The sequence below is a fragment of the Orycteropus afer genome, unplaced genomic scaffold, assembly GCF_000298275.1.
Source record: "Orycteropus afer afer isolate SDZICR_OR568_19922 unplaced genomic scaffold, OryAfe1.0 scaffold00295, whole genome shotgun sequence".
Classification (NCBI taxonomy): Eukaryota; Metazoa; Chordata; class Mammalia; order Tubulidentata; family Orycteropodidae; genus Orycteropus; species Orycteropus afer.
This window is the reverse complement of record NW_006921882.1, coordinates 3401523-3412095: the sequence shown is the minus strand read 5'-3', so window position 1 is coordinate 3412095 and position 10573 is coordinate 3401523. Positions and strand designations below refer to the sequence as shown.

At 50.8% G+C, this 10573-nt stretch overlaps 1 pseudogene; it reads right to left on the bottom strand.

The window, feature by feature from the left end:
- Window positions 1-10242, bottom strand: part of LOC103206066 — a 44818-nt pseudogene extending 34576 nt beyond the window's left edge.
- Between the last annotated feature and the right edge of the window lie 331 nt (window positions 10243-10573).

Sequence of the window (10573 nt, the reverse complement as noted above, 5' to 3'; positions counted from 1 at the left end):
ATACATTCCATGTTCCAATTATTAACGGATGTTTGCAGCTGTTTCTTCTTATTTTGAGTCATGCCACATCAGCAAATGGAGGTCCCAAAAGCTCTACTTTATCCACATCATTAAGGTTGGCTCTACTCTGATGAGGCAGCTCTTTCCCAGTCATATTTTGAGTGCCTTCCAACCTGAGGGGCTCATCTGCTGGCACTGTATCAGACAGTGTTAGGACTATTCATAAAGTTGTCTAGTAATACACTGGATAGTGTTTTACTGCTATTCATAAGGTTTTCACTGGCCAATGTTTTGAGAAGTGAATGGCCTCTTCCTTCTTTTGAGTTTGTCTCAGTCTGTAAGCTCTGCTGAAACTTGTCCACCACAGGCAACCCTGCTGGCATTTGAAACACCAGTGGCACAGCCTCCAGCCTAACAGCAACATGCAAGCCACCACAGTATGACAAATTGACAGATATGTTCATCTCCCTTAGTTGTTCCAAACTGTTCCACTCACTTCTGGACTTCCCCCACCTGTTCCAGCTGTCTGCCTGTCTCTCGCTTCCTGACTGAGGCTCTCCCCTTACTTGTTCTGGCCAGAAATGGCCTTGCATGGTTGCACAGACTGGCAAGTCCCATGCCTGTGGGTCAAATGTCAGACTGGAGGCTTCTCCTGACTCATGTAGCTGCAGGGGCTGACAAACTCAAGATGCTGAGATGGCAAGCTGCTGGCTCATGGGCTGTGTAAGCTAATGAATCCCAAGATGGGCAGGCAATATGGCAGGCTGTTGGCTCAAGTCCAAAGGACCAGAGTTCAGATGATGGTGGGCCAGGTGTAGGATCCAGATCCAGCAAAAAGCCACAGAGCTTTGCTAGAACATGGCTATAGAATGGAAGCAAGCCACACCTCTGAGTAAACTTCCTTCCAACTGATTGGCTGCTCACAACAATCATCATGGAAGTAATTACATCATATCTGATCTCATCATGAGGAATGACTACATCATAACCGCCATACCGCTGAGAACCATGGCCCAGCCATGTTGACACATAACCTTAACTGTCACACACATCTCTAGGCCCAAACTTCTTGAGTTGTTATTTTATTTACATTATTTATTACTCTAATGATGTATTGTTTTTCTTTCAAACCTGGCTGTGTAGCACCTCAGAAATGCTTGCTGAACAAGCCAGTGGGTAAATTCTGAGCTAGTTAGTGCTCCAACCAAAAACCCATTCCTGTCAAGTGGATTCTGACTCACAGTGACCATATAGGACAGAGTAGAACTGCTCCCATAGGGTTTCCAAGGCTGTAATCCTTATGAAAGTGGATTGCCTAATCTTTCTTCTGTGGAGCAGCTGGCGGGTTTGAACCACAAACGTTTCAGTCAGTAGCTGAGTGCTTAATGACCATGTCACCAGAGCTCTAGTTAGTGTCCAATCCACTTGTTAAGCACTTGCTGTATACTGGACTCTCTCTGCTGAGAGCTTTCTGGACATTAACTCATTTCAGCTTCAGAACAATTCTTTGTGGTGGGTAATACTATTATCCTGTGTTACAGATGGTGAACATGAAGGACAGGCAAGGTCAGTATGGGGGCAGAAGAATGCTGAAGAGCAAAGATGCCACTTTGAAGACTAAGGTGCGCCTGACCCAAGCATGGTGTTTTCAATTGCCTCATATGCATGTGAGAGCTGGACAAAGAATGAGGAAGACCAAAGAAGAGTTAATGCTTTTGGTTGTGGTGGTGGTGAAGATACTGAAAGTACCAGGGGCTGCCAGAAGAACTAATGAATCTGTCCTGGAAGAAGTGCAGCCTGAATGCTCCTTGGAAACAAGAATGGCCAGACTTCGTCTCACCTACTTTGGTCATGTTGTCAGAGGGATCAGCCCCAGGAGAAGGATATCACGCTTGGTAAAGTGGAGGGTCAGCAAAAACGGAGATGGACTGACACAGTGGCTGCAACGATGGGCTCAACCATGGCAAGGATTGTGAGGCTGGCACAGGACCGGGCAGGGTTTGGTTCTATTGACTTAGGACCGCTATGAGTCAGAGCCAACTTGATGGCACCTAACACCAACAACATCCTGGCCATGTGTAATCAAAACCAAACCAAACCTGTTGCTGTTAAGAATTCCAACTCACGTCAACCCTATAGAACAGAGTAGAACAGCCTTATAGTGTTTTCAAGGTCATAATCTTTACAGAAGCAGATTGCCACATCTTTTCACTGCAGAGGGGCTGATGGGTTTAAGCTGCCAACCTTTTGTTTATCAGCTGAGCACTTTAATCACTCTGCCACCAGAGCTCCCCCAATGTAATCACAGGGTCCTTATAAGAGGGTCAGGCACACCTTAGTCTTCAAAGTGGCAGGATAATACAGGATAATAGTATTACCCACCACAAAGAATTGTTCTGAAGAAAACCAAGGTCAGAGAGATATGAGAAGACTTGACTGGCCATTGCTGACCTTGAAGATGGTGAAAGGAAGCCTCCAGAAGCCAGAAAAGGTGAGGGAATTACTTTTCCCCTGGAGCTTTCAGAAGGGGCAAGATCCATTCCAAACATCTGACCTCCAGAGCTGTAAGAGGATAAAACTTGTGTTCTTCTAAGTGACTACACTTGTGGTAATTTGTTACAGCAGCCAGAGAAAACTCATACAAATCAGTCATGAGGTCAAATATCTAGTGAATGGAGGGGCTGGATTTAAACCTAGCCTTCAGTGATTGGTTCAGGGATGGACATGTGAGCAAGTCTCACCAATCCAAGGCTGTCTTGGGACTTTTGCTGGAGTAAAAAGGAAAGGACAGCTCTTTTCACCAGCACTGCCAAGGGGGTGCGATAGGTGCCAGAGTGGAGATTCTGGAAGAGGATTTGCTACCACTAGGAAAGAGTCTGTCTGAATGACAGAGAACACTGGGGCAAAAAACGGAGCAAGGTGGGGACAGGGTCGGAGTGTCTGGATACCACTGTGCCTGGGTCCCTTACAGTCTTTGCAGCTCTAAGAACCAGAACATGAGTGACCTGTTTTCCTCAGCTGAGCTGGGCTTTCTGTCACAGCTGAAGAGTTCCTGGCTGTCTCGGGGTTTGAATTTGATCTTGCTCTCCCCTCTACAAACTTCCCTTGCAGAGTTTCAGAATGGAAAGAAAACCACACATGTCAAAGAGGCTTAGAATCACAGGATTTTGTAACAGCACAACCTCGAGAAGCCCTTTTGCTCTTCACTTCACATTTTTTACACCAAGGCACAGAGAGGGGAGGTGATCTCATAAAAAACTAAGATCTGGCCTCTGTGCCACTGCTCCTGCCCTCCACAGTTAACCCTTTCATGACCCATGGGACAAAATAGCACCCACCTACGTCTTCCTCTCCTGGGATTTACCAGGCAGCTGCTTTCCCACTGACAATGTATGCAGCCATCAGGAGGGGATGCATATAACTGTTAGAAATGGGAGGAATGGGCTTGTGCCACAAATTACTGTTTTTGCAGGGTATTGTATGAGGTGATGCAACTTGGAGGTGTGATTTTGCAAAACTCGTCTCTTGTATCAGGAGGTAAGACTAGTAAGTATTTTTCCAGGTTCCTGTGTGTTTGGAAGCTGCCTTTCTCACAATGACCCCATGTTTGCATGAATACCACAGTTTCAGGTGCCCTAAATTGTATGCACTGTCAAGGGATCTAGAAGGTGGTGCAGAATCCAGAGGGACATATGGGTCCCAGTAATCCTACCACTGAGTAACAAGGGTGTCCCACACAATCCCATTCCAGATTCTAGAGGAACATATATGTCCCACATAATCCTATTCCAGAGTATAGAGATTACTGTGGCTCACATAATCTTACCCCCCAAAAATCCAGAGGGACATGTGTGTCCCACTAATCTTACCCTAAGTTCAAAGTAACAAGTGTGTCCCACATAATCTTACTGCAGAGTCTAGAGGGACATGTGTATCCCACATAATATGTATCAACATTCATATGTCATAACAAAATCTGAGAAATGTTCCTTGATTCAGCATGCCTTCCATTAATGAAAATGCATGGTATCAACAAAAGACTCAAAGGGAAAAATAATTGAGGCAGAAAGGGTTAAGTAATAACGAGCTGCGAGGCTATAATCTCTGAACAATCTTCTGCTGACAGGCCTCAGGAAAAACCAAGCTTGCCTGGCCTTGGTTTTGCCATGCTTGTAACACTGCCTGTATTTTCCTGTGGCCAAGTCTTCAGCCATCGGCGTCTGGCCACATCACTCCTTGTCCCGGCCTGGCCTGGAAGTCATTTGTGGGTTCTGCCATCTGGTGGCTGTGGTTTTGGGGCTAATATTTCCCAGATGAACCTTTCTTCCTGGTCCTCCAGACTCTCTGGCCCCCTCAAAGCGTGGTCAACCCAGGAATGTGCCAGAGGCAGGCCTCTCAGCCCCAGTGTCTCCACCAGCTATGTTCTACACTTCGCTGAGACAGATGGCATTATTTACCGTGTGGTGGAGCCCAGAGGTCCAGGCCCAGGGCCCATGATGCCACGGGCCAATTCCACTGCCCAGCTTAGACTGAAGTCTCCTTTTTACTCCCCCTTCTCTTGGCTCTCTCTCTCTCTCTCTTTTTTTTTTTTTTGGTCAGCCTCACCATCATTTTTTCAAAAGCTTTCTGCCCTCCCTCCTCCCACCCCGTCCGTTCGTGAGGACCATCCCTCTCTCCAAAGGCTGGTCGTCCAAAGCAGACTCTCACTCTCTAATCATGACCTGGATGTTTGTTGAGCCCTCATCATGTGCCAAACAGTTACCCACTCAGCTACTGATTGAAAGGTGGGTGTTCGAGTCCACTTGAAGGCACCTACTTCTGAAAGGCCCAGTTCTCTGCCCCACACATGGAGTCGCAGTGGGTTGGGGTCAGCTGCTTTGGCTTCTGATGTTCACTGTGCACCAGGCAGTTGCAGGCACTGTTAGCTCGGTACCAGTTACTGCTCTAGCAGGTAGAGTTATTGTCCATCTTAGACACCAGCAAGTGCTCTCAGAGACAAGGGGTGCGTGAGGTCCACACTGCTGGGAGGAGGCAGGGTGGGATTTGAACGCAGCCTCCTCCCCTCCAGGCCTCTCTTTGATTGGACGCTGTCTCAGGCCACCTGAGCCCACCCCGCCCTTTTGCAGAGTCTCGTTGTCTCCTCTCTAGAACCTGTGCATGATCTTATTAAGTTCACGTTACTGTTGAGGCAACCGAAGCCCAGACTGGGCAAAACTGCTCAGGACACGCAGCCCCAAGGGATCAGCCTTCTTGGTTCCTGACTCCTATTTTTTTTCCTCCCCGGGCCTGTTATGCACGAAGCACTGGACTTGTGTAGTGGGTCAATCACCTTGACCTTGGGCCACATGCCTTCTGCACGATGCTCAGCTCGGGTGATTGGAAGCCCCTGCTCCAGTCTCGAGCTTGGTCCTGCAGCGAGCAGAGGGCGCTCTGCCCCTCCTGACCCCAGATTACAGCAACCCCCCCTGGACCCCCCCCTCCACCTTTGAGGATGCTGGGAGAACTGCAGCTCTGCTGGGGCTTGCTCTAGGCATATGTAAGAAGATGCTTTTCAAGGTTATATTCCTTCGCCCAAGGGGAGAGCTTGCTGTCTCAGGTCTTATTTTGAACATGTGCAGAGTATTCATTCGCTTCACAATGATTCATCAGGCCTTGGCTGTGGGCCAGGGAGGCAGTGCTGGAGATGCCCAGGTCCTTGCCTGTGTGAGCTCCTATTCCACCAGGGGAAGCAAGGCACAAGCCTGCACACAGATGCTGCTGTTGGCGGATGCAGTGGAGGGGAGAGAGCAGGGCGCTGAGTGGGGGTGGGGATCAGGGGTCTTGAGATGAGTGGCCCAGGAAGGCTTCTCTAGGGAGGTGGCATTGAGATCAGACCAGAACCATGATCTGGAGACAGCCTTGGAAATAACTGGAGAGAAGGGAGCTCCAGGCAGAGAATAGCAAGGGCAAAGGCCTCACGGTGGCAGTGAACTTGGCTCATCAGAGAAACCGTAAGGTCAGAGAATGATGGGGAGGGTGGTTGGAGATGAGGTCAGAGAGAGAGACGGTCTTATTTATTTATTTATTTTTTTTTTTCAATTGAGTCAATTTTGATTCATGGCGACCCCATGTGTGTCAGACTATGGAGGAGAACTGGGCTCCGTACTTTTTCAGAAGCAGGTCAGCCGGTCACCAGGCCATTCTTCTGCGATGATGCTGGTCCTGGTGGGCTTGGGCTGCCAACCACACACATTAACCGTTCGCACCACCCAAGGATGCCCTCCGTAAACAGAAGGAGAAAATAAGCTGTCGGAGGTGTGCTGTGCACCCCCAACATCAGACTGCAGGGGCCTGGGGAGGGCGAGGGGACATGGGCTCAGGAGAAGTCAACCCTGTGGCAGGCGCTCAGCTCGGGTCTGGGCTCGCAGGTGACAAGCAGTGAGCAGGCTTTTCTTCGTTTCACTTGTGGGTGAGAAGCATGTGGCTCAAGGAGGTGTGTGTCACTCTGGGCCCAAGGACCATCTGCGATCGGGCTCGGGCTGTGGGTGGCTGGAGTCTTATTGCCCAAGGGAAGGAGCATGGCCAGCATCCCAGCCTCTTGACAATATAGCCCCACACTTCCTATTTCTCACCAAACCGTTTGGAAACTCTTGGTGGCGTCAGCCCATACAGTCTCTGGAGGTGACAGCTTCCGTGGCCGATTGTACAAAGCTGGTGGGAACTCACTTCTGCTGCCCTTCCTTCACTCGGCATGGGGTAGGGGCTCCCCTCCCTCCCAAGCCGGGGCGTCCGGGAACTCTCTCTCTGGGTGCAGGGCTTCTGCAGAGTCTGGAAAGCAGTGCTGAACGGCCAGGAGCTTGACTGGGCACTGCTTGGCTGCGTGGGCAGGGTCTGTGAGGTGGTGACGCCGCCGAGGGTCGGGAACGGCTCCCTGGGAGCTGTGTTCTGTGAAGGTTCACCTCTCATGTGTGCAGGAGTTTCCTCCAGGCCAGGACTGCGGTTGTAGCTGAAACTCCTGGGTGCCCACCAGAGATGAAGGGCCCAGGTCTGCCTGTGGAGAACTCACACTGGTGGAAGCCAGGGTGGGCCAACTAGGCTTTGTCTGTTCATGAACAAGGAGTTTCTGATGCTTACTTTGTGCCAGACTGCCTCTCAGGCCCCAGGGGTGCTCATTAGAGACCCCCAACTGTCTAGAGCCACAAGTGGAAGTGAATGGCTAGGCGCGAGAATGCTGGGAGGGGCTGGAGCAACGGGCAGGGGGCCGGGGAAGCCCTCGGAGGGGGTGGACTTGCCGGGAAGCCTGGATGGTGAGAAATACCAGACAGACTAGGGAAGGGCAGAGACCCCAGGCATACTCACTGAGCCCTCCCAGCACCGCTGTGAGGCAGTTGCTCGAGTTGTCCCATTCCACAGATCAGAAAAGTGACGTACAGAGCAGCTAAGTGGCCCAAAGTCATAGAGCAAGGAAGTGGCATAGGCGGGCTTTGAACCCAAGTCTCCTGGCTCCACAGCCCGTACGTGTAGCCATCAGGCTTCACTGCCAGTTGAGGGTATGGAGCACAAGGTCCTACCCTTCTCATTGGCTGGAGCCCGGCCTGGGGCTTCAAATGAAGGGCTGTGGCCATCAGACGACCAAGTGCTGCCAGTCCGACTGACACGAAGTGGCCCCATCCTGGGGGCCCGACTATTTCCGGGCACTCTCCACTGGGCCTTGAGTAGCTCACAGGGCAGTCTGCCAGTTACAGCCTCTCCAACCGTCTGTGGTAGAGGACAGACATTTTGTTTCCCATCTGTCTGACCAGTATGTCAGCTCTCAAGTCAACATCGCTCACACCTGTCCACTCAGTCCAGCAAGGCGAGTCCACTGTCATGTGCTTTCATGTCTAGACGGTGCCCGGTCGCTACAGAGCATTTGAAATGCCCACTCCTAATTCCACATGCATCTCATTGTGGACGGGTCCTAAACAGTCTATGAACTGTGAAGAGCCCAGAGGGACAGTCACATACAGCATCCATCCACTCATCCCCCAGGCTTGGGCTATGCTCGTCCACTCACCTGCCTGAGGCCCCACTGTACCTCTCACCGATACCAACGTGGGGTGGACGTCAGGCAGTGCCATTGCCTCTAAATGCCTCCACGCCCCCGTCCCGGTCTCCTGGAATGAGTGAGTTCTGAGATTCTGTGAAAAGGTTCAGCCCAGAGGACACCTTTTTAAACACAAGCAGGGCTGCTCTGGGCCCAGATAGAATCTCAAGGATTCTATCAACTTCCGGTCCTCTGTCTGACTGTTCCAATTCCCCAATCCCTGTGCTTTCTTCCCAGGCTCAGCCTCACATCCAAACGGTCCCCCGTCCCGGGAACAACCCAACAGCTGGCGCACCCCCTAATGGCTCAGCCTCAGGCACCTGCCCCAGCCCAGCCAGCTCCAAATGCCTCTTCCTGTGAGCCGGGTGCAGCAGCCCTGGGCTGGAGGGCATCTTCAGCCCTGGCAGAAGAGGGGATCAGGAGTTGAATTCTGTCCCCCAGAGTCCTAACCCCTGGTACCTATGAACATGGCCTTCTGTGGAAATAGGGTCTTGAGGACTATTGACATGCGGTCATACTGGAGTAAGCTGAGTCCTAATCCAACATGGTGGTGTTGGGTGCCATCATGTCTATCTGACTTGTGGCAATCCTGTGGAACTGGGCAAAACTGCCTGGTGGGGTTCCCCAGGCTGCGATCTTTACAGGAAGAGATTGCCAGGTCCTTTCTACCATGGAGTGGCTTGGTGGGTCCAAACTGTTGACCCTTTGGTTAGCAGCCTGGACCTTAACCTCTGTGCTTGTGGGTTCCAGAATGCAACATGAGAAGTCTTCTAAAAGAGAAGAAGACACACAGACAGGCAGAGGGAGGGTGGAGTTGGGCTGCTCTTGGAAGCCTGGGCCACCAGCAGCTGGGGAGATGAGGCAGGGTCTTCCAGAGAACAGTGCTCTGCTCACACCCTGAACTTGCACTTCTGGCCTCTGGAGTTGTGGGATAATAAATGTCTGTTTCTATAAACCACCCAGTTTGGTACTTTGTGACAGCAGCCCAGGAAACCCACATAGGGTGTCAGGAAAACCCCGGGAACAGAAAATGAGAGAATAAAGCCCATTGCATTAAACCGGGGCAGGGGAAGCATCGGTTCACAGCCCCCCACCCCCACTCTGCCTTTTTTTCCCCAGAACAATTACTAAAGTTTTTGCATGTACGGCCCCCAAACCTAATGACATCATTTATTGGGATTAGGCTCTGTCTTCTCAGTGAAGCCCTCCATGTTCCTGCCCACAGCCCAGCCAGGGTGCTCTGAGGAGCGGGGCTCCCTGGCCGCCTCCCCACTCCCCCTCAGCTGTGCTTTAGAAACAATGAAAGGGCATCAGTGAGTGTCAGCCCCTGGGAGGCTTGGGGCGGGCTCTTCCTGGTTTTTGCTCTGCTCCCTTCTGACCTGCTAAACATCACGGAGTCACTGTGAGTGATGGTAGGGGTATCCCCATGCTCCAGTCTGATAAAGCACTTCATGACGGTGTCCTTTCTGGAATGTCTGCCAGAAAAAAGGTTACATTCAGATGCAAAGCTATTTGTTAAAGTTGTCAAACTGCAATGGAAAAATGTGATTTTTTTTTTTTGGGGGGGGGCATATATGTATGTGTGTGTAATTTTTTTTTTTTTTTCCCTTCTCATCACCAAAAACATTGAAGTAGAAAATTCAGCAGGTAGTTATGTCTTCCAGAGTAGCATCAAAACTGCCAGCTTCTCAGAGGCAGTGGTGACCTCTAGATTAGGTTCGGGGTTCCTCATATGTGGGGCTCTGGTTTAATGCTTCCGGGAAACTAATCATGTTTAATTAGGTTGTACTATTAGGGAAGAGCTGAGCAGTGGAAGAACTGTAATAGTGCCATGTCCTTGGGACACTTACCAAGGTGACATCACAAAACACGCAGTTCTTCCCAGTGAGACCAGCAACAGGCATCTGCGTTGTGTTTGAAAGATTTGATCGGTTTCCACGCTAAAGGGGCACCCAGCCTGTCGCCTTCCCTAAGGGGCTGTGTTTTAATTGTGTCCCGGCTCCGTCTGGCCTGTGAGCCTCTCAGAATGGAGATGAGCTGACTCAAGTCACCATCTGGGGCACCTCGCATGTTTCAAAGCTAGGCCGGCCCGAGAGCAGACGCTTCCCAGCCAGGAGCCCTGAGTGGAGCCAACGGTTAAGTGCTTCGTTCACCGGTGGTCCGTTGGTCTCCACCATGTCTCCATCAGAAAAGGCAAGGGAAAGCACCCATTCACGTAGCTCTTCCCCAGATATCAGGCTCCGAAGGAAACTTCAGGGAGCTTCAGTGGCATTGTGGTTAAGGCATTCGGCTGCTAACCAAAGGTTGGCAGTTCAAACCCACCAGCCGTTCTACAGGAGAAAGATGAGGCAGTCTGCTTCTGTAAAGGCTGACAGCCTTGTAAACAACCCACCAGCCACTCCTCAGAAGGAAGTTTGGGCAATCTACTTCCGTAGTGATACCGCACTGGATCCGACTCAATGGCGATGAGCTTTTTTTTTTTTTTTTTAAAGGCGACTTCTCCATGTT